Source organism: Arachis hypogaea, chromosome 13 (genome assembly GCF_003086295.3).
Source record: "Arachis hypogaea cultivar Tifrunner chromosome 13, arahy.Tifrunner.gnm2.J5K5, whole genome shotgun sequence".
NCBI classification, from domain to species: domain Eukaryota; kingdom Viridiplantae; phylum Streptophyta; class Magnoliopsida; order Fabales; family Fabaceae; genus Arachis; species Arachis hypogaea.
In genome coordinates this window covers 19,831,729-19,853,505 of record NC_092048.1, presented here as the reverse complement: position 1 = coordinate 19,853,505, position 21,777 = coordinate 19,831,729, and the positions used below count along the sequence as shown (strand labels likewise).

The 21,777-nt window shown below is 35.4% G+C and overlaps 1 long non-coding RNA gene across 1 annotated transcript; it reads left to right on the top strand.

Moving 5' to 3' along the window:
- Positions 1 to 1,142: 1,142 nt before the first annotated feature.
- Positions 1,143 to 4,942, top strand: LOC112737586 (uncharacterized). Its single transcript, XR_003169023.3, has 5 exons — positions 1,143 to 1,515; positions 1,647 to 1,777; positions 1,927 to 1,965; positions 2,940 to 2,996; positions 4,599 to 4,942. It is a non-coding gene; the product is annotated as an uncharacterized lncRNA (long non-coding RNA).
- The last annotated feature ends 16,835 nt before the right edge of the window (positions 4,943 to 21,777 follow it).

The following is a 21,777-nucleotide window of genomic DNA, read 5'->3' as shown; positions in this document are numbered from 1 at the left end:
AAGGCCATTCCTCCATACCCAGTTCCAAATCCATGTATCAACCAACCTAAAACTACTGAACCCACCCAGCAGCCAACCTCTACCATTTCGAACCCAATTTCTGTGGCTGCTACCCCTGCCCCACCTAACCAAGATATAAACCATATTCAAGTACCAGCTCCAGCCACCAATTCAACCCCAATTCCCAAATGTACTCCAACACTAGTGCCTAAGTGAAAACCTAGTAAGATTTTTCAACCCAAATGCTCCTCAAAGAATGGGAAAGAAAAGAAATGTGTTGCTTTGAAAAAATCGTAAAGAAAGGTGATGCAATAACAACACTGAATAGGAGATATATAACCAGGGCATTAGTTAAAGGTCATGTGACAAGACATACAACTAAAGGGAAGGAAAAGCAAGTTGAGACGGTTGTGTTATGAGAATCTGAATCTTCAGACAGTTATGAAAGTGCAGAGGATAGTACTTATAAGCCCGGGATTGAAGAGAGTTCCAGTGATGAGGAGGTTACCAATACAATACTAATAGCTAAAAGGAAAGAGGTTAACAAGAAACATATTAAAAAAGTTAAACTTAGTAAATTGAGAAAGGAGATACTCCAAACTAATTATGGTTTGGTGATTCGAGTGAAGATGATGAATTATTTTTCGGACCAATGGCAAACCCTAGTCCTAATATTGGTGTTTATGATGCTCATGATGAATATCTTGATGATTCAGATGGGGTAAATTCTTGGCATTCGGAAGAAATGAAGACACCTCCTAACTGAGAAGATGAATTTGGTGAAGTTGAGGATGATGAAGCATTCCCTGTTTTTAGAGAAGGTACAAGATTCGAAAAATTGTGCCTAGAGGTAGGGATGAAATTCAACACGAAGCTGGATTTTAAGGAAGTTGTGAGGGAGTATTGCATACAGGAAGGTATGAGAGTTTGGTTCAAGAAAAATGATAACGTAACGTGCCGGGCTTTATGTAAAGGTGAGGAACAATTATCACGCTACTCGAGGAAATTAGAATGTATATCATGAGGACAATTGCTCGAAACAAGCTGAAATTCAGGAATCATGTTGGCTTACTACCACCTGTTCAACGCAGCCGCTTGGAAAAGATCAGGAATAAATCAAAGAATTAGGTGCCAATGTCACTACAAAAAAACTGGTTAAAATGTCATTAATATTAAGGCAATTTTGTATAAATGCCATAATGTTCATGAATTAAGGCAATTTATGTCACTGTCATAATGTATTTGTAAGTCAAGGACATTTTTAGTGATTTCGGCAGTAATAACCGTTGTTAGAAGAAAACCCAACCTAAACCTAATTGCGAGTTGAAGAGTAGAGCGTGAGCAACAAGCTTCTCCTCCAGTGGCTTCTTCTCCTCCATTGATGTGAGCTTCTCTTCTATTCTTGTGAGCTTCTCTGCCATTGATGCCATCTTCTCCTCTATCGAGCTTCTGCGCTCTATGTTGTGCGAGCTTCTTACCCTAACTCGTCTTCTCCGTGTCCGTTCTCACTTCTAGGTTTTTATACAAAATTCTCATCCTCTTCTTCTTCATCTTCTTTTGATTCATGATTTGTTACTTCTTCTCTGGTTATTACTATTCTTTCGATTCCTTGTTTTATGTGTGTGTGAGTTACGTTGGTGTCGCAGAATTCAAAAACTACATCGCCGCTGCTCTGCAAGCTTCTCCTCCATCAATGATTCTTCCCCTCCATCGGTGTCATGTCCATCAATGCTTTTCCTCTGATAGTACATTTGCTTCTATTGATGTGATTTGCGAGGTATTCTATTAGTTTCTTTTCTTCGAGCTTCTCTTCTCCTCATCAACCTTATTTTGTTTGATTCTATGTTTTGATTGTTCTATGCTAACTGCTACTTATTTTATTTAATTATAGGTTTTGATTTTCTTCCTTGTTCAATTTATTTTTAGGTAAAAATTGGGGATTGTTAGAAGAACTTGACTAATTGAGTAAGGTCTTCACTGAATTTCTTCATAATTATAGGATTGATTAGAATCATGTGAATACTTATTTTCTCCTGATATTACATGCACTGTGAACTGCATAGATGTTCTTCATGTTTTCTGTTTGCAGAAAAAGCTTTTAAGGAATTTACTTGAGTTATACTTTTTTAATTTTGAAAGCGTGGAGTGTTAGAGTCTCAACTAAATTATTTGAAATCCTACTAACATTCTAACATGGTATGTGCAATTATTTATATAAATTCTCAAAATCTAGCTTGTTCGACTTGTCGGTTATAGCAAATTTGTAATCACTATAGTCGAAGAGTTGTAACATACACAATGAACTGGGAGCAGTCAATTGCTTAAGTTTAGTTTATTATTTGTTAAATCAGTGGTTCAAATTCATAGAAAGTGGTCACCAAACACAACCTCTAATTCATATTTGCCTTCACCATGTTTTCCTTTCTTCATGAAACCCAAATTTGACGTCACTAATATAATGCTTCTCTTAATGTTAGTACATGGCTAGACCTCATTGGATGCCTCTAATATATATAGTATTTTTGTTTTATGACAGGGGCTAATTATCTCTTTGATGCTTGATTTGATATTCATTCAACCTGTTAATGTTATATTTTGGAAATAGACATTATGAATTTTAGATTGAATGAAGTAGTTAGTGTTCCATTGACATTTTCTTTTAAATTGATCATCTTGTGTTACTTTTGTAGAGATCTTGATAACTCTAATCTATCTGGACATTTGGTATCTAAACTTAGGAAGCTTAAGCATTTTATAATATCTATATGCTATATATACTATGGTTAAAATTTTGGTACGGTGATGTGGGTTTTCTAATGTCAAATGTGCACATATAGCTATATTCATTGTATTTTTCTACTTCAATAAATACATAGTTATATGCTCATTGGATTTTAGACTAAAATTTCATGGTTGCTTTCATGTTTGTCTCATAATAGGTCAATCTTCACATCCACCAGCTGAAGATATGTGACTTTGGAAGTGCTAAAATTTTGGTTAGTTTATTCTTTAACCTGAAGTTCTTAATGTTTGTTTTGAACGAGAATATTCTATTATAACTAAATTTTAGGTTTTATTTTGTCCTTCTCTGTGAGGTAATGTGGGCTATAATTGCTTCTTCTTTTAACTATCTTTCTCTTTTCTAAAATTTAAATGCCACAAGTAGTACAGAGGCAACAATAAATATTTTGTTGTTGTCTATAAGATGCATCCTAAGCAATTAGAGTTAGTAAACCACATTCAATTCTTAGAAACATTTAGTAATAATGCACTTTATGTGTTTGTTATTTTGCTTCTTAGAAATTGAAATCATTTAATTACTTCCAGTTTAGTGTTTTAATAACTCTCTTGCATCCTTTGTATATTGAAGAATTACAACTCAATTACTGTCATGAAATAATACATATCTAGTTTATTACTAGAACATCACCTGCTTCTTTAATGTGTGGCTTTTAGACAAATGAAGAAAAAGTACTTAAATCCTCAAAAAGGAAGAGCTTTTCTTCTTCCACGTAAATCTTGAGACATTCCAGTGATTTTGGGATATTTTAAAAAAATCTATGCACAACTAACTCCATCACATGTCAACCTCACTTCATGTTGCTTTATTTTGGGATATGTATATGTTGCTCTAGCTATCCTAGGTTTCCTGAGCTAATTTTCAGACTACTTTAGAAACCAGCCTGATTTTTCTTATTAGCATAGTATATATTAAATAATAAGCAGAGAATTGAACAATAGATTGAAATAGGTAGAAAAAGAAGGATTCAAATCACTTGTTTAATGACATATTGAACCTTGTCTATTGAGCAAAAACTTTTTTTTGTTTTGTGTTGTAGAATTATACTTGATTATTGAACTTTTACTTTGTCCATGCTTGAGGGAAATGACATTTGTATTTGGGTAAAGTACTATTTTAGTCCTCAATATTTGGGCTAAATCTTAATTTGGTCCCTAACGTTTCAAACGTACATTTTTTTGTCCCAAAATTTTTTGAAAGGATTCAATGTTGTCCCAAATTAGGATTTAAGTCAAACATTGACATTTTGAATATATTATTATACATTCTGAAGCAAAAATGCTCCAATCATCCTGAAAACATCTCACACCAACTTTGGGGCCTGCTCCCATAAATGCTCTATTATATTAAGTAATACAACAGATTTTTACTATAATTTGTGTGGTTGAACTAGTGACTAAGTGCTAATTTCAATAACTGCTTCTTATTTGCTGGAGGAGGCAAGTGGTGCATTTGTTGTTCAAATACTTGTTCATTTTCTTCTCTCCTCATGAAACATTTTTATATGTTATGACCATTTGCTACCTTTTTTTCACTTCATTGTTATTTCATATGTTGGACATTAATTTTGGGCTTGTATTCTGCATGATGAACATGTGTTTAGGTTAATGTGTTTTCTTCTACAACTTACAAGTTGCAAATTTGTTGGCTTTGGTTGACTTATTTTAAATTAGCTCAGCGTTAACTTTATTTTTGCATTTTATTTAATTTTTTATTTTGAGCTATCCTATCCACATTGTTAATATTTGCTGGTTTCATGTGATATACTTTACTCATTCTTGCTAATATCCTGCTGCAGGTTGATAGAGGCCGAAGGTTAAAATTTTATTCTTTGGCCAACAGAAAACAATTCACAAGTTTCTCACACAACACATGAATATCTTACATCCTTTTGCACGCCTTCCTCTATGCAATGCCATTGCAAGCACTAATCCTTTTCCACCATTATTTTCTTACTTTCAAGGTATTAGCCAAGCTAGTTACCTTGTTTTATATATGAGATATATGTGATACTGTTAGAAATTGGAGCCAATCTATGTGAAGACATTTAGAATTAAAAAATCATGTTATATTTTATACTTTATTTGTATTGAAGTTATTACTTTTGATTTTTAATACTAAAAAATTCTATGTTATATTTAATACTTTATTTACGAATTACGTAATATTTTGTTTTAGGTTATGATTTTTTGTTATTGTGAAATTTTAAACAAAAATTTATTTGTTTAACACGGTAAAAATAACGGTTAAAATTACCTTTTTAAACGATAAAAAATGTCACTTTTACTTGGTAAAAATGGTGGCTTGTAATTGTCATTTTAAACAACTTGAAATGTCATTTTAACATGGTAAAAATGGCGGTTTTAAACGCCGTTTTAACCAATAAAAATGCCACTATCAGGGTAAAAACGGTGGTTCAAAATGCCGTTTTAACCAACTAAAAATGTCGTTTTAATCCCGTAAAAATGGCGGTTTCAAACGCCATTTTAACCAACCAAAAACGTCACTCTGCCAAGGTAAAAATGACGGTTCATAAACGCCGTTTTAACTAACAAAAAGCGCCGTTTTACCCTGAAAATAACGGCAGTTTGAACCGCCATTTTAACCAACAAAAAAATGCCATTTTATCTAGAAATAACGGCGGTTCAAACCGCCGTTTTAATCCAACTCAAAAACTGCCGTTTTAACTAGGTAATTGTGGCGGTTTTTTAAAAACCGCCGTAATAACCAAATGGCGCTTCAAATTATGGCGGTTTTTCTTGAGCACCGTTCAAGGTAATAATGACGGTTCAAACCATTGTAATAACCCTAAAAAACTGTCGTAATTACCAAGATTTTTTGTAGTATGGGGTTCAGAGATGCAGACTATGAACAATTCGAGGTCCATGGTTGGCCAACCAATATAGCAGTGGACTTGGAAAAGAGAATATACACATATTTATTTTGGTAACTGAGTGGTACTAAATTTTTAATTGTGATTACTATTCTTATAGTAATTATGATCACTATTATACTTTAGTTGTGGTTGTTGTACTTATTCTGATATTGTAATTGTGGTTTCTTAATTTATTGTGGATTGCAAGCTGATATTGGTTTCTTAATTTTTTAGGTGCATTTTATTGATTTGAAATAGGGACGCCTTGTGTCCATGCTTGTGCTCATTGGCTAGGGCAGGCAAGCAACCTGAAAATTTTTTTCATAAATGGTTGAGAATGGGTGCATACAATGACACATATGTATTTCATATCAACCCTATTCCTGACCAGAAATTATGGGAGAAGTCAATCTACAACAGACCACAAGCATCCAAGTTTAAGAAGATGCCGGGAGCACCCAAGAAGAAACAAAAAAAGGATGCTGATGAAGGCCCAATTGGAGGCAAGAAGCAGAAGATCACCAAGATGAAGAGGGTATATAAAGAGGGTTCTTGCCGTCATTGTGGTGGTAAGGGTCACATAAAGAGGAATTGTGCCAAGAAGAAGGCTGATGATGACGTTGTGACTATTGCAGCTGCTGCAGCTACTGCTGCTGCTGAATCTGGTGAAGCTGATACAGGTACTTAGCAACAATTTCCAGCTGTTGCAACTGAAGTATAAGATGAAGGCAATGCTACTGAGATTGAGTTTGGCATGAGTCAACCCATTGTGTCAGAAAATAAAAATGAAGACTCTCAATAGATTTTCAATCATTGTTATCTGTTATTGTTGCTTTATATATTTATTTTTATCTCATTAAATAGTGTCCTACAAGTTGCAACAGTTGTTGTGCAACCCTAGGCAAGGCCACCAAAACTCCCACAAAAAAAAAGACAACCTCCACCAGCTGCACTAGCTTCAATTCCTCCACCAACAACCAGTGCTGCTCCACCAAATGTTTCAAATGCTCCTCCACCACCCACTGTTCCAATTTCAAATACTCCACTAGCAACAACTGCTTGTATCGATCCAATGGTTGGTACATTTGCAGCTACAGCTTCAAGGTTGCATAACGTCCTGCGTTTTGTACCAACTCCGGGGTTCAAACCACCAAGAAAATCGAAGAAATGAACATTTAGCTGTTTTCTGTTGAGACATTTTGGTTTTAAACATTGTACTTTATAGTTTCTGAGTTCCATGTGTCAGGGTGTATATTTGAGTTAAATACTCTATGTTATTTTTTGATAGTGTCTAGTTTGACACAGACAAATTTAGAAACAATTAACATAAGCTGCATATTATCATCGAATGTTTAAAATCTTATTATTGTTCCGTAACTTCATATTCCTTCATTTCTAAATTACAATTAGCAACAACAATAACAAAATAGAACATTGTGTTATCATTTTTATTCATTTGTTCGTAGGGTACAACAATCACAATTTTTTTGTAACACAATATCCAAATGGCCTTCACTACTTCCATGCTACACAAACAACAATCACAATTACTAATAGAACAATAATCGACAACACACAAAATGCTAGTTTTGGAGCCCTAACTTTAGACTCCAAACTTCTAATCTTCTAAGCAAATTTCATTCTCCACTCCTCTATTTCAAATCCAGGATTATCTCTGTCATTTACTTCTTCTTCATCCGAAACTTTGTCAGCCTACATAAAGAGACCACACTACCTCTTGCCAACACTCTGCAACCACATTTCATTCCCATGGAGAAGAAATGTTACAAATTGAATGAGCAACGACACTAGCTATATACATTAACAAGAAACATTTACATTATAGTTAGGACAACCATAAAATGGTCTCTCTGGATTCGCCTTTGTTCCTGATCATTTGAGGATGGGTCGGCTGCCACACCCACACCTATCTGAAAGTCATTCGTGAATACTTCTAGTGGTTCTCCTCTCACAGCTTCTCTCAGATCGTCGGTTACTGGAGCTACTAACATGGTTGCTGCCTCCACCCATCATGACCCATTCAAACCACACTCAACAATAGTAGATAAGAAGAAGGAGAGCAAAGAAGAAGAAAGAAAGTGGTTTCTAATAATAAATTGGAATTAGGGTTATAAACCACTTCAAGGACTAAATTAAGTTAAATAACAATAACAGCCACGTCAGATAGCTGTTACCTATCCAACGTGGTGCCTCTTCGTACATGTCATCAGGCTGTTTAGGAATATTCTCCGAAAAATACTTCAGGGACGACCATGAGTCACTTTTATTAAATTCAGGGACAATATGTCAATGCAAATTTAGGGACCACTTTAAGTCTCAAGTGTAAGTTCAGGGACCACTCTGACATTTAACTCTAATATAAAACTATAAATGTAAATTAAAAAGGGTTATTAAACTTTATGAGTTAATAGTCAAAATCGTCCCTGAAAGATACTCCGATCTCCATTTTGGTCCCTGAAAGATAAAATTAATCAAAAGCATCCCCGAAAGATATTAACGTTGATAGAGTTCATCCTTCCGTCATCTCAGTTGCTGATGTGTGTAACGTTTGCTGAGCTTGAACGTTAAGTTACAGCGTGGCATAGACCAAAATGATGTAGCATCAATTCTCCACCCCCAAAACCATGGAATGACGTCGTTTGTGGTCCAGAGTGGGATTTTCAAACGTTTATCCCCATTACCTCCTCTCATAACAACCCTCTTCAACTTTTGCTCCAAAACCCCTCGTCTCCTCTCTACTCTGTGACTCTCTGCCTTGAGACACTTGCCTATGATCAGAACCTCCTTGTTTACTTGACGACCTTTGTGCGCATTGGCATTTATGGAGGAGTTGGCGTTACTAGAGTGGAAAGTTGGAACCGGAGGAGCTCGCAGAGAACTTACGCGGTTGGAGGAAGGAATAGTAACTGCTATAGATAAAGATTTAATTTTTTTGTCAGTTTTTGTTGATTTTGCAGTGTTGGTGTGTGTCGCTTTATGTTGACGTAGTTCTAAGAAAAGTAGATTAAATGAGGGGTACTCGAAAAGATAGAGATTGATGGAGAGTGGAGACAAATAAAATCATATATGCAAATTTAGATTCTAAATGGCTTTATATTAGACATCATTTATGATAAAACATTATGGCATCATTTGATTCATGGAATAAAACCTATCTAAAAGGTTAAGTTCTATTGCTATAATGTTTTGTCAGTCATCTTAACACATGTTGAATTTGGCAATGAATTTCCTACTATTGGATTCTACCAAAGCATGTAGTCTTAATGGTAAGTTTATGCTTCACAATTGTTATAATTGCTGCATTTATGCTAAAATACAAAATTCTGTCAAGTTTAGGTTTCACTCATGCAAACAACTGTAGAGGAGAACAAAAAGTTTGTTGATTTCATTGTAAATAAACTGAACAAAAAGGGTATATCTGCTTTAGATACACCAGGGAAGCCTTTTCATGACCCAAAGGCAATGAGTACTCTTCTTCATGAACTACAAAGGCTTGTTCAGACAAATGATGATTGTCAGGTACTATAATTTCTCAATAACGACATTTATTAAAACTATAAGCTTCAATTTAGCATGGACTTTATTTTATTTATCTACTATTGATATCAGGATTTGCGAAATTTGAAAGTTGTGAATTTTTCAGGTAAAAGTATATCCCTATCATATTAATGACCTTGAGTTTGCAAATGCATTAGTTGATGCATTTTTGGATATTAATGAGAGCTCTACTAAAGATTATACTCATAAACAAGTAGCCAATCCTAAATCCATTGATCATTTCGTAAAGATGATGACGCTTCAAATGCATCAAGTTTTAGGAACATTGGCTATACGCCAAGTGAATTTCCAGATGCAAAATTAGGTTCTCATTCAATTTGCTTAATGTTTCTATTCTTCCCAAGTTTGAAGAAGCTGGAGGTGTTGATCTGATAGTGCTGTACAATTTATTTACTTTAGGTTATTTACTTATTGTTTTATCTTTAACACCACTTGCATTTATTTGGTTAAAAAATAATGGTTCTACCAACTGGCCTATGCAGGATGCAAAGAGAGGAATGCCACCCAAATTGCATGTCATTAAACGCAAGGCAAGATTGAATGCCTCCACCAAATCACCTGTGGCTATATCTGCTAAAACACTGAAAGGAACAAGTTCCGCAACTACTAAGAAGATGCAAAGCTTCATGACATTTGTGCCAACTCCAGGCTTTAAGCATCAAAGAAAGAAAAATTAAGAACTTTAATTAGGAAATGTGTTTTGTATGTCGTTGTTATTAGCTTTTTGGGAATAGGCCTGTGTATCTACTAAGACAATATGATATGATTATAATGTTTGTTATGGATTATAACAATGATTATGTCTATTCTGATAGCTTTTTGATGAATTTATATTTAGGTACAAATATTACCATATTGTATTTTCAATGAAATCCATCATGCTCAAAGGACAAGTTTATGTTGACTTAAACACGATGAAGTTGGAACACCTAATTTCATTCATAAGTCACGTCATAATTACATATCAACTAATTCAATCTCAAAACTCTAACAACACCCCTAAAGCACAACAACATAACACTCCATCTGTAGCTTTACTTGGAGATACATGTGAACAAAAGTGATGCACAAATAATAGTAGCCACAATCATTGCAACTGAGATGTACATTATTAGCATTTTCATTGCTCTAACTTCACCCTCCAAGCTACCCAATCTCCATGACACATTCAATCTCCATTCATCATAGTCACCATCAACCTCTACATCAGTTTTTGCCCCTGCTATATACCCATCATCATCAACCCACCTAAAGAAGTTACAGTGGCTTCTCTTCTGAATATTTTCAGAAAAAATATAAATTTCAACTGCCCAAAAAAATAATCATAGGAAAATGGAAAACAAAATTAATTTACACTAACTCACTAGGTATCTTGCACAAGTGTGGAACAATCTATTTGGGTTCTGTCTTGTACCAGATTTCTTGATCATTGTCTTCAACCCGCAAAAACATGTCTGGTCCTTCATCTTCCTCCCTCATCACATAGAAGAGTTGGAACCATGGCTACCAAGAGACTGAGATGGCAAGTCACCGCTGCGACTTCCATTCATCATGATAGTGACTAAACAAACATATAGGGTCATCTACTACGAAACTCACACACATTTATGTTTCAGATTAGAGTTAGGTTAGGGTTGTAACATTAGAACTAATTTGAGCTAAATAAACAAACTTATCTGCTCAGCATTAATGTTAGCTACGCTAGAGTGTGCCACGCTGTAATTTAACGTTCCAGCTCAGCAAAGGTTACATACCTCAGCAACTGATGATGGAAAGACGAACTCCATCAATGTCGGTATCTTTCGGAAATGTTTTTTTATTAATTTTTATCTTTCAGAGATCAAAATGGAGATCGCGTATCTTTTAGTGATGATTTTGACTATTAAATCTAAACCAATGTTCTGAAAACCAGACTAGACCAACCGGTTTGACCGAATTAATCGAGAACCGGTCATCTAACCGGTCCGGTTGATGCCAGAAACCGAGCTACAAAAAACCGAGAAAAAAATCGGACGAATCGGTGGTTAACCGGTAGACCATATGAACCTGCCGGGTTTTTTAGCCTCCCAGTTCGCTACTTTATATATTAAAAAAAAAGAAACCAGAGAGGCAGAGAGGCTCTCTTCTCAGTTCTCTCTCCAAACACGAAACCCTATCGCATCCACCTTCAAGCTCCAGAACGCGTGCCAGCCCCCGCCACTATTGCCGCCGACAGTGATAGCCCTCTCGAAGGTCTGCTCGGCCCTCTCAAAGGTCAAGCTAGTTGTCATCGTCGGCCCTGAGTTGCAATTTTTTTTGTTTTTGTCGTCGTCTCCAAACATGAAACCCTATCGCAGCCACCTTCAACTCAATTGTGGACTTCTCTCATTGCCGTCGCTCACGCACATTCGCTTCTCGTCAGCGTTTTTCTGCTTCATCTCTGTTCTCTCTTTCTCGTAGCTCAGTCACTGTTACCGTTGCCCGTTGGTAAGCGTCCATCCCTCTACTGCTTCTTCAGTTTTCATTTTTGGGAGTTAATTGCTATTGTTCTGGATTTAATTATGTTGATTGTTGATTGTTTTTTTTCTGGGTTATTTAGTTGTTTTCTGAGTTAATTTTCTTCGTTGTTCATTGTTGTTAACAGGGCTGGATTGTTGTTTTGTTTTGACTTCTGGGTTAATTCTTGTTGATTATTGGTAATTTTCTGAGTTATTTTTGTGCTATTTTTTCTAATTCTGAGTTAATTTACTAGTTGTTGTTGAGTGAAATTAGTTAAACTTAAAAACTTGGTTTGTTATATTGATTCTGATTTCTGAGTTTTGTTTTGTTATATTGATTCTGATTTCTGAGTTGTTGGTTGCTGATTTTTTCTAATTCTTCTAATTATGAGTTGTTGATGGTACTTTGTTGGGAATGAATGTGTCAGTATACAATTGAGATACTTGTGCTCTTCAACTGGTTCTAGCTCTGATTTGATGCTGAAAGAAGAGTTTTCAATTGAAATCCCGGATGAGAAAACTGATAAGCTTCACTCTATTATTCTTTTGTTGATTTATGCACTTTTGGTTGTGCTGGAAATACAAAAAGGATGTTGCTGGTTAATTTTTTTATTTTGTTAATTATATGAATTGATGGCTTGATGTAGAGTTCTTCTGCTTTTCAATTTTTTTTTATTTTGTTATGAATTAATCATTCTGTAATTCTGATTTTGATATAAGTTCAATTTTGGAACCTCGGATTTTGAATTTTGCTATATTGAATTTTGTCATATAAGTTTAATTCTGTTATATTGAATTTTACTGAATATAATTCTGGATTTTGAATGTTGTATGAATTGATATAATCTTCTAGATTCTGAATTACTGTCGTTCTTAATTGTTGTATGTAATTTGGATTTTTAGATTTTGGATTCAGATTCGCTTATTAAGCCATGGCAAATCCCTCACCCGATTCAATCAATCATGACATTTGTGGGCATGTTTCTGCATTGAACTGCGTATTTTTTCTTTTGTTAATCTCCTTATATGTTGTATTGTGTTGTGTTCTCTGCAAGGTTATGAAAAACCGGACCGGACTGGCCAGTTCAACCGGGTTAATCGAAAACCGGTCAGTTAGCCGGTCCGGTTAACGCCTAAAACCAGTTTGCAAAAAACTGGTGACAAAACCGGTCAAACCGATGGTTAACCGGTGAACCGACTGAACCGGTCGGTTTTTTCTAAGGCCCGGTTCTCTCATTCACATCAAAACGGTGCCGTTTTGATTTTTTTTTAAAGAAAAAACAAAACACGAGAAGACCCCCCTCCCCCCAAAATGCCCCTGTCCCTTCTCGCTCATTCTCAGTCTCACTCTCACTGGCAAAATCCCTAATTTCAAAGGTGGTAGCTTTGGAGAGGAGCGGAAGAATGATCGGAGCCCTCGGAAGCAGCGGAGGAAGGAGGCAGTAGAGCTGTGTCTGAGGTTGATGTGCATGGCTTGTTCTCATTGTTTCAGTGTCTCTCTCACTCCCAGTCTCAGCCGCCGCCACTCTTCTCCTCACTGTCTCTGTGCTCGTCGTGAAGCCCGCCTCTGTCCTCGCCGTCGTCGGCCGTCTCTTTCTCATCGTCAAAATGCCTCTGTCTTGGAGCCATCTCTCTTTCTATCTGTGTCGAGCACCACGCTCTGCGAAGTACGAACGTACCCGTGCCGCATTGGACTCTTCGTCGTCACCGTGAGTTCTTCAATCTTCGTCGTTCCTCAACATCTTCTTCGTGGTCTTCTTTATTTTCACTGATTTTCTCCCTTTTCACTTTAGTTTTTGATTTGTTTCCTCTGTTTGTGTGGAATGAGTCATTGATTATTTGTTAATTTTATTTATTCTGATTTATGAGTTGCTTCACTTGTTTGTTGCTGATTTTTTTTATTATCAGTTGATAGTGCTATGATGCACTTCACTACATTGTTTATGGAAATTTGTAATCTTCTCCATGTTTCTATTAATGGAATACAGTGGTAACAGAGTATAGAGAATAAATGTTGAAAACTAGTGATCACATTGTGGAATTCTATATTGTAAATCATCTTCAGTCTCCTCCTCTTCCTCAGATGGTTTATACTCTGAATCAACGCTGTCACTATCACTATAGTTACCCATATCAGCTTCCAGATTAACATCATCACCACTCTCCCTATTCTCTGCCCCAGAGATATCAGCAGCTGGTTCAGATTGGTTTAAACCAGCATGTTCTCCTCCATACACAACCAGCTGTTGTCCCTCATCACCCATCCTATGATCCCCCCAACATCAATGTAGCCAGAAGCAGGAAATACGTCTTCCTCCTCAACCTTGTGCACTACATACATCTCAACATAATCTCTTAACTCAGTTATTTTGCACATAGCAATGGAATCTGCATCAAATTTAAACAACTTCAAATTTTCTTCCAAGTCTTCATGTGTAGGATCCTTGAACAACAACGAAGGGATATTCTCCTCCACATAACCAAACTGCTTTAACTCTGCATAGGCTTCAAATACGGACCACCGATCACCATCAATCTCTTCTATCACTGTTGTTTCTCCCTCCACATACTGTAACGGCCCATTCCGATAGGTAAACCACCCCCCATGGTAAACTTTCAGTTTAAAGTACACCATTGTCTTCTCCAACAACCTATACACAGTGCCATATCACAAAAATAGAAGAAAAAATTAAAAAATAAACCACACAGTGATGTTTATCCCTAATCTTAGTAAACAGCAAAATATACCCGACAGACTGTGCACGACCCTGCCTTCCAGTAAACCGGACTCGGCTGCGATCTTCAGTCCAAGAACACCTTCTGTCATTTCTGACTCTTACTTAGGGCACGGTGAAACTACATTGGTGAAGTGAAACGTTCTGATTAATGTTGGGGTTTACTAAGCATTAGTTAATTATGTGATCTTGGATATTTGGTTATATTTAGAAAATTAGACTTCTTAGTTATTTGTAAAAAATTCAGTGTAGTTTTATTTGAGGCAAAAAGATGTAACAATGTGTATAAACTCACTTTAGAGGACTTAAAAGATCAAAATATGACATGTTTTACCTCTATGGAATCCGAAAAATGGCTTTGGTATAAGAAATTTGGTACATGCTAGCATGTCCCAATTAGAAATGTTATACATTGATCTTTTTGGTCCCACTAGAACTCAAAGTTTGGGAGAAAAGCGTTATGCCTTGGTAGTGGTTGATGACTACTCTAGATAAGGATGGATTCTTTTTCTAGCTCTCAAAAATGATGCATTTTATGCATTCTCTTCTCTATGTAAAAAGATTCAAAATGAAAAGGATTTGAAAATTGCCCATATAAGAAGTGATCATGGAAAAAAAATTTGAAAATCAAGATTTTGAAATCTTTTGTGATGAACTTGGAATTTCTCATAAATTTTCATGTCCTAGAACCCCTCAACAAAATGGGGATGTTGAAAGGAGAAATAGAAGTCTACAAAAAATGACTATGGTTAAAGAAAACCCGTTATGAGCTATGGAAAGGAACTCGAGTTTACTCAAAAGAATACAAGACCTTAGAAAAGAAGGACAAACAACAAGGATAGTACTCATGAGAATTTGAAAGAATTGTTGAAATCACAATTAAACAAGGACGTACAAGCAATGATGTGCGCTGGAAAGAAAAATCAATTTGCAATATTAAGAATAACTGACGAATCAAAGAATTCCGATAGGAACAATAAGAGGAAAAATAGTGCATTAATTCAAAACGAATTCAAACTGAGTCAAAGAAGTATGAGATCTATAGGAGAAGAGGGACTAAAGCCAATGGTGACGCTCACAATTTCTAAGAGTGTGATTAAAAACACCCTTGAATACATTGTATATAAAGAATAAAAAGCTTAAGGGAAATTATTTCATGTTCCGAAAGAAAAGGTATGCAACAAACATTTTGCAAAAGAATGACAAAAGTATAAATGTTGCGTCATGTTAGAACAAGTGCAAGTTGAAAAAAATAGATTATGCAAAGTTTGAAAAATAAAAACTAGTTTGGCTAAGAGCAAAAATATTTTCTCAAGTGTCTTGAATGATGTTTAGGTGCATAATCACAGAAAAGCATGTATCAGAAACTGTAATATGGTTTGGTTATACCAAAACTTCTTTAAAAAGGGTTTTAAAATAAAACTCCAAGAGGATACTTGAAATCATAACCTTATAAAGATATTTAAGAATATTGAGATATGCTAAAGAAGGAAATCAGTTCACATCTCAAAAAAGCAGCTTAAATCAAATGAATTCGGATAGGAATCGCAAAGCACGTCAAATCAAACAAGTTTTCAACTGATTCGAAAAAATACAAAGTTCATAAAGAAAGATAACTCAATCCAATAGCAAACTCTCAAAGATTTCAATGATCACTCTGATGCATCAAATATTTCAAAATTACATCAAAGAGTACATGAGTCAAGAAGAGTTTAAACAGATAAAGGCAGATACCCCAAGAAATTTAGGCAGACATATACAATTAAGATCAAACGAGAATGCTTACGAACAAAATAATAGGGTTGTAAAATAATTTTCAAATTATTTTCCAAAAAAAAAATCTCAAACAAGAATTTCAAGAAAAATCATGAAAGAATAAAATAAGTAACTGAGTAACCTCAAGAAGCAACATCTATCATTTCCCAAACGCTGCGATATGCGTTACTTATTACTTCTATTTTGTCTATGATAACTCGTTAGCATTCTCATATACATAAACTATTAGTGATAAGTTGGTTAAAATTAATACCTTGAAGTATGCAATGATAGACTAACGACATTAATCAATAGACAGTCATGTACTTAAAGCTCTAACTCGTCATCTGGACAAGACCTATAATATGACAAACGCTCAGAGTATGCAATTGAAGTATAGTCAGTCTATTTCTCAGGTTCTACAGGAAAGACTGCTCTGATACCATAATGTAACACTCTTACAATAAGAATGTCACACTTTCGGTTACGCCACTCTGATAGCGAGGATATTACGACGACTTCTATAGGAGCCTTTAACTCAAAACCGTATCGTTGTTTTCTTGAAAAAAAACTAAAAGTTCTTTATCTGTTTACAAACATGCATATATAAAAAAATTCAATCACAATCTTCATATATATCATTACAAGTAATTTACAAATATACCAGACATACATATCATTACAAATCACGACTCCTATCTTTTTTACAAAAAATATATAAGAAGGTGAGGAAAAAATTATATCTAAGATATATACAACACAATCAGAGACGCAGAAAAAACTCCTTAAACTCTTCATATGTCTTGAAAACAAAAATCTGTAGGAGGTGAGAACCTAACCACACGGTCTCACCAGCAGAATTCCAGAATTGTTATAAGAAGCTATATAAAAAAATTCGTCTTATGAATATTTTTGAAAATCAATAATTACTTATCAAAAATCCAAAATTTGTATTTTAATTTTATAAAAAGTCAATCAAACATAATATCTAAAAGGTTTCACTACCTACCAAAGAACCATTATCACCAAACTTACCACTGAGTCATCCAATCACAGCCTCTAGCCCAAACATAACGAAATCATGGCCTCCGACCCAACACAATTCAAATCACGGCCTCCATCCCAACACAAAATTAAATCATCACTCAAATCACCATATTCCAAACCAACCAGTCACAATCACAAGTAATAAAGTTCAAACACAATCAAGAGCAATTATAGCAAGTATGACATTTAGTAGTTAAACATAAATATTCACATATGCAAACTAAATATAATATGTACACCAAACAATGTCCCATAGATGCATATGACGCATGCCTGTCCTACTGGTCATGACTCACGTGTTGGTTAAACTGCAAGAACCCGACACATTCGGTAGCTAACTCGGATATCGTCTCTCTGTTGTGCATCTCCAAGAGGCATATAATCGGAGGATTAGTAGCTTACCACCTTCTCCTAGAGGCAGACATCAGGGGGCATAAATCGTGGGATAAATGCTCTACCACCTTTTCCTGGTGAGGCCGTGCCATATAGATTGGGGGATTAGTGCCCTACCACCTTACAACCAGATAGAGAACCATGGGAGTAACCGGGATTAACCACTGCCCTTACCTTGGATCTCGAACAAGCGAGATTAACCACCGTCCTTGTTCGGAGCAAAACTCAGCTCAGTATGCAAGCGGGATTGACCTCAGCCCTTGCCAGCACAATGAATCATATCACAATCAGACTCAATTCATAATCATAATCATAATCATAATCAAAACATAAGTTTTTATACTCATTTTTATCTCAAGTCAAAATCATTCTTGGCCTATTTACTTTCAATAGTAATATCCATTTTATTCACCTCACACCGAGGATCACCTTTTTCTCAAATCATTTTCCTTTAAAACCAATACTACTTTTTGTAATATTTTCCAAAACCTCCAAAGAAACTTTACTTAAAATCAGTTCTTATTTCATAAAACTCGATTCTCATTTAACCAAAATTTTCCAAGTTAACTTCAAAATCGCTTCAAGTTTAAACCTCTTTCAAAAGACTAAAAAAATTATTTATTCTCAAATCAATCACTTAATAAATTTAAATAAGAATTTATTAATTAAACCGCCCAGCAAAGTCTCTAGACTTTAGGGGAGTGACAACCAATCTCATTTTTAATCAAACTTCCAAAAATTTTTCCAAAACAATTTCCAGCTTCACTTTTAAGTTAAGACATTTTCAAAAAGTCTTGAAATCTATTTCATTTTCACCAAATCAAGTTCAAATACTTTAACTCCTATAAAACTTCTCAAAACAGAATACTTCAGTCAAATTAACCAACTTCAACTTCTTTTCAAGCTCAAAACTTTTTGTCAAAGACTCGAAAATCGTTTATTCTTAAATACACACTTACATTACTTTATTGTTCATTAAAATCCTCAAAACACCACTCTTTAATTCATATCAATTCAATAAAACTTATTTTCGTTCAATTAAATACCTCAATCATAATTCTTTTTACAATCAACCAAACCAAAGTAAGTTAAATCTCCAATTCACTTCTATTATGTAGTTTTTTTTTTCTAAAACTCCTCAAAAAATAATCCTTAAACCAAAATTAATCAAACAAAAAATCATTTCTTTATTTCAAGATTTCCCTCCAAAAGAGACTTAAATATAATTTAATTTCACCAATCAATCCCAATGATTTATATTCACTTAAATACTTATAAAAATTTCGGCAGTACCTCCCCTAAAACTAGGATTTTACCACCCTTCAAAGGTTCCGTCCAAACCACATTTCTCAATCTTTCTCAACAGGTTCAAAACCAAACCATTCCTCAATATAGACGTACAAATCAGACTTTCAATACAAAACCCTTGCTGAAAATGAGTTTACAAATAAAAATAAATAATATTTTATACCCTGAATTTTTCCTTTCTAAATAAAGTTTGAATTTTCTTCTATCTTCGTTGTAACTCTTATAGCCGTTTAGCTTAAATGAGGACCAAAATAACTTTCAATTTTTTTGAGAAATTGCCTTTGGACCTTAGCCTTATTTAATTTCGTTTTCGAACCTCACATATTCTACCTATAACTTGGAAAATTGTTTTAAAGTAATGCAACTTAATTCTCTTCCGAGTTTTATTGTATGGAACTTGAAAAGTTTTTCATTCTTCACGAGAAATGCATTCAAAAGTATTTTTTTAATCCTACTACCGAGTCCTGTGAGCTCTATCTTTGGTTTTAGACATTCTTCTTCTGTAAACTTCATATTTCGTGACTCGACTTGATTTTGTTTCAAACTACTGCACTACTCTTCTTTTTACTATTCCTATCGGATGTCGTTGATTCAGGAGTCATTCTTGAGATTGTCAAACTAATTTTCTTTCTGGCACTCTTCATTCTTTGTGCATCCCTGATTACTTGTGATATCAACAATCCTTTCAAGCTCTTGCAGATTTTGTCCTTGCCGCTTGTCCTTTTCCAAGGTCTTGTATCCTTTCGAATAAACTTGAGGATTGCTTTAGAGTCACGTGCGACCTTTAGGTATAATAAGTGATGCATTAGTTCTTTAATACATAGTTCATGTATGTGGAAGGTGAAGCTTGTAAGTATGCAATGTTACAAGAAGTTGTGGGAGTTCAGGTTCTCGCGAAGGAGTTTGCGGGTTTTAGACTTGTGACGGGTTATAGGGTTGTGAAGTGACTGATGGAGTTGGGAAGTTGAAGTTTTGAAGTTGGTACGAGATTTGTGCGCAGAGGTTATCCTGTTTGTTTATGTCAACATGTTTTTCAAACTTTTGCCACCTAGATACCCCCTTTATTTTTGCAAACACCTAACTTGAACACTTGCACCTTTTTGTGGTTCAAGTTTTGGTAAAATAGTAGCCCCAAGTGACATCTTTGTTTTGAACCATCTTATAACTTTTGCTTTAGACCACAGTTTTCCCTGACACCTAAGTTCTACGAGTTATCCGGTATTTGGAAAATTATATGCATATATATATGCCAAAACTTATGCTTTTCTAAAGTATACAAAAGTAAAGTATTAAAAACTATTTTAGTATTTTGCGTATTAAGTTAATTTTCGAGGACGAAAATTTTTATAAGTGGGGTAGGATGTAACACCCCAAATTTTAAAAAGTTATTAATAAATTATTATGATTTATTATAATTACTTAAGATTATATTTTTGAAACTTTATATATAAACTGGACAAATTCTTATGTATAACTTAGAATTTTTATAATTTAAAATAATGAGTATTTTATATGTCTTAATTTTAATATTTTTAACCTCATTTTATAAACGAAGGAGAATTAATTTACTTATCTCCTATTTTTATTATATTATTATTTAAATAAAAATAATTTACAGATTTGGTAATTTAAAAGGTATTTTTAAGATGAATACTTTAAACATAAATTGATTTTTAATTATTATTCTATCTTTTCATTTATTTTATAAAATTACATTATTATCCCTATTTTTATTAAAATTTTCTAAACCACCCCAAACCCTAACCCAATACACTTGCCCTTACTCACTCACTAACACACACACACACACACACATAGAGTACCCCACCCACACAATCAGCACATATACACACAAACAATACACTTACTCATTAACACACACACACACAGTGAATGAAAGGGAAAAAGAAAGAAAGGGAAGGAAGAGAGGGAGATCCGAGGGTGAGGGTTGCGAGAGGAGAGGGAGAGCACCGGGGAAGGGGGAGCCGTAGCGCCACCAGCGCGTTGCTCAGGATTGCCGCCTCACCATAGCCGTCGTTTTGTCGCCATTCGTGCCAGCGCCGAAGAGACCGTGCGGGGAAGAGAGACGCGCGAAGGAGAGGAGGCCGCGGGTTGCCGGTCAGTCCCCGAGCCGCCTCCAGAACCGCGAAGAGAAGGAGTCGCGCTCGTCCAGTCGCGTCACTGTCTGTGAAGTCCTCGCCGTCAGCTGTGTCGTCACTGCCGCGTTCTGTTCCGTGGTCACCTTCGCGGAGGTCCTTGTCGCCGTTACTGCTCGCATCTTGCTGCCGCCGCGGGGTAGTCGTCATGCCGCCATCAGATATCTGAACTGAGGAGGAAAAGAACGTTGTCTCGCTGTGCACCGCTGTTCCGAGAACCACCGTCGCCTCTGCCGCCGAGAAACGCCACTCCCGTCGTTGAATCCTTTGTCTTGGTAAGCGTTCTCGTGCCGAAAAGCCCTTTTAATCGCTATTATGTTACCTTATGCTGAGTTGCGGCGTTGTCTGTCATAGAGTTGTGTATCGGTGCTTGTGTATCGTGCTCGGAGTTGCGGCTGCTTCATTTTGTCATTTCAGTAAGTAAGTGTGTTTCGAAAACCCTCGCGTTAGTGTTCTGTTATGTGTACTAAAGTCTTTGCGATATTAATGTGTTAGAAGTTAGTAACCGAGGTTGTATGTTGTGTTTTAAAGCTGTTTTTGCTATTAAGAAAGCAAGCGGAGTTGAGGTTTTGGTTGCCATTGATCTCGGGTCGAGACGAAAGGATTTCTGAGAGGTGTTTGGGTTATGGTTTCGACTTATCGAGGTAGGGGT